The 3,018-nt window shown below is 39.3% G+C and overlaps 1 protein-coding gene across 8 annotated transcripts in view; it reads left to right on the top strand.

The window, feature by feature from the left end:
• eogt (EGF domain-specific O-linked N-acetylglucosamine (GlcNAc) transferase) overlaps positions 1 to 3,018 on the top strand; it is a 24,067-nt gene that overhangs the window by 14,335 nt on the left and 6,714 nt on the right. The window lies entirely within an intron of this gene.

The following is a 3,018-nucleotide window of genomic DNA, read 5'->3' as shown; positions in this document are numbered from 1 at the left end:
TGAACACAAGCTGCTTCCTACCAAAGAGCTATAAATATACATTTTATGAATAGAACAAAGAGGAAAGTTCATTTAAATGTTGCCAACAGACCTTTCTCTGTTTACAGTGTAGGTCCTTATGTAGAGATAACAGATCCAATCTGGAAAAGTTTTTGACAAAGCAGAGGAAAAACCTTGATTCAATAACTACACTATGGTCTGCCTGGACCTGCTGGTGCTGTACAAAGGGAGGCCAACTATTTGTTAGTCCATGGTTGGGATTTGGCGACCTTACAATCATGGCCTGTGTTTGATTGGTAATCAGGGAACACTTTATTCATTTTTATCCAGTGTGCTGATTTCCAGCCTTTATCCGTCAGTGCCCCACTTTGGCTCTAGAATCGGGCAGACTGCTTTTAGCTGTGTTATATTTGATTTCCCTATATTTACTTTTAACAAAGAATTCAGCATCATTATTGTTCTGTTTGTAAGACACAGGACAAGCACTTAAGACACTGCCTTGGAGATTATGCTTTTGTCCAGTGACATGGACAGTATATGGGCATGACTAATGTGAATGTTTCTTTTGTGATATTTCTGTACATAAGCATCATTTAATTAGATAAAGTAAGAAAAAGCACACATAAAAATCAGGCCTCAACCTGCAAGCAGGCTACTGTTTGGTTATTCTCAAGCTCCTTTCTAGAAAAACAAGCACATATTCTAGGCAGGCATGTTGCACTTTTAAAACCCTCAACCATTTTTTGGTATCATGCTATTCCCTGATTACAGGTGAAAATGGCATTACAGTATATCCTCTGCTGTGAGTCTAAGTCTAAGTACACTTTGCTCTGCTTGAATGTGTTGCAGTACCATCCCATATACCCTAGATGTTGGAATATTTATTTTCATTTGTCTATATTCCAGTTTATCCACAAAAGGAATGCTCATATTTCTGTGGTATAAGTGATTAAGTTGTCTCAAATGAGAAGCACAAGAGGCAACAAGATGCCCTGAATCATTCCCCTCAACAATTCCACACACTGAGACTGATAATGCAGTGTTATATTATGGCAGCATGGTGGTGCAACGGTTAACACTGCTGCCTCACAGCATGAAGATTCCAGGATTGAACCTTGTGACCAACTGGGCGCTTTTTGTGGGGAGTTAGCCTGTTTTCCCTATGCGTGCTTGGGTTTTATCCGAGTACTCCGGCTTCCTCCCACAGTCTAAAGACATTCAGGTTAGGTTAACTGGTGAGTCTAAGGACGTTTTCATACCTGCCTTGTTTTGTCTGGTTGAATCGGACTCTGGTACATTTTCCCTCATGTTGTGCTTTGTTTGGGAATGTCTGAACACAGCAATCACACTTGGGTGTGGACCAAAATGCCTGCACGGAGACCACATCTAGTAAAGGATCTTGGTCCACTCCCAAATAAACTCTGGATTGGTTTGTTTGTGGTGGGAACGTGATCTAACATTGATCCAGATCAGTGTCTTAAACCCAAAGGCCATGAGAATGCCCCTAACGTGGTACTTTGTGTTAGATAATACAGTGTTGCTGGTGAGTGTTTTTAGATATTTCATATCATTACAGTTGTACCCCACCTCTCGCCCACTGACAGCTGGGATAGGCTCCAGCCCCCCATGACCCTCTTCAGGATAAGCGGTGTAGAAATTAGATGGATGGATATTGTTACAGCTAAATCAAAATGAACTGTTCTAATTTTTCACATAGTTAACCAAGGCAGTGCCTTAGCCAATAATTATGGTCATTGTTGACAAATAGACTACTTTATTAACCCAAAGAGAAATTCTTCTGTTAGAAGTTTTACAAAAAAGCTTAAAGGCTAAGTAGACTATAAAATTTTTTAATTTGTATAGAAAAACTGAATAAAATAAAGAATAAGTTAGAAAAAGTGTTGCTTGATAAATTAAAGTTCCTTATTTATATTCCAGTTATTTATCCACTAAAATCATGCGTATCTGTGGTAAGAGGGATTAGACCAGCTCCAGAAAGCAAGCATGCAATTAGGGTCCATGTGAAATTGTACCTAATGTGTCCACATGCACAGAATGATACTCCACTGCCATGTATTTTCAGGAGGTGTTGTTGAAGTGCCACATATCAACTGTTTAGTGTGTATCATGTTTTGATCTGAAGATTCTGTGGAAGGAGAGATGTTTGCTAACACTTAATGACATTGAGCTCATGAAACGATATTGTATGGACAAAAATTGACAAAAGTTTTGTGACAAATCTTGTGCAGGATGTAACAAAAAGAACTCTTGATGCCTCCACAGAAACCAAGGTCATTGCAACTTTATGTTATTAACAAAACAGCCTCGCAACAGTGATGATTTGTTACAAGTGACAGTTTCAGCCATAGTAAATCAAACTTTGATTGGTGTTGCAGCGCCACAGATAACGCAGTTTTCTTTATCACACGGCATGCAACAGCAAAAACCAGGTGCATTTATGCATATTGCTAGTTTCCCTGGATTTGTTGGAGTCATGGCACACAAATTAAAATCACCACACCGAGCACGATGAGGATGCTTATGTGGATCAAAACGCTATCGCATCATTAACAATCAAGTGGTTATGGATGAGAACTACATGATCACTGGCAGAAAAACTACACCACATCCATATAATGACTTTTTTGCAGCTCTGAATGCCAAGGATTTCTCCATGCTTTAAGTGAAAGTAGGACGCTTCATAAAAAACATAGGTCCTTCTCAGAGGTATGAGTGTTTTGGAGTAATTCTCTGATAAATATAGGCCCTGATTTCATTATATTATAGAAGAAAACAGAAAACTGGGGCTATGGTCAGTTGGATGTGAGGTTTCACACTTGGAAACCTGTTCAATTCTTTTACTGATCAGGCTTCTTTTGCCATTATCGGGTTATCACAGTAGATTTTATACTACAGAGCAGAACAAGAAGCCGCACATGATTGAGAGTGGCTACAAACACTATGGCTCACTACAACCACACTTCACTGTAGGGGATCACTATGCTAAACAGAGGGAAA

The sequence above is a fragment of the Monopterus albus genome, unplaced genomic scaffold, assembly GCF_001952655.1.
Source record: "Monopterus albus unplaced genomic scaffold, M_albus_1.0 scaffold18.1, whole genome shotgun sequence".
Taxonomy (NCBI): domain Eukaryota; kingdom Metazoa; phylum Chordata; class Actinopteri; order Synbranchiformes; family Synbranchidae; genus Monopterus; species Monopterus albus.
The sequence above is the reverse complement of the archived record's forward strand: the minus strand, read 5'-3'. Positions and strand labels throughout refer to the sequence as shown.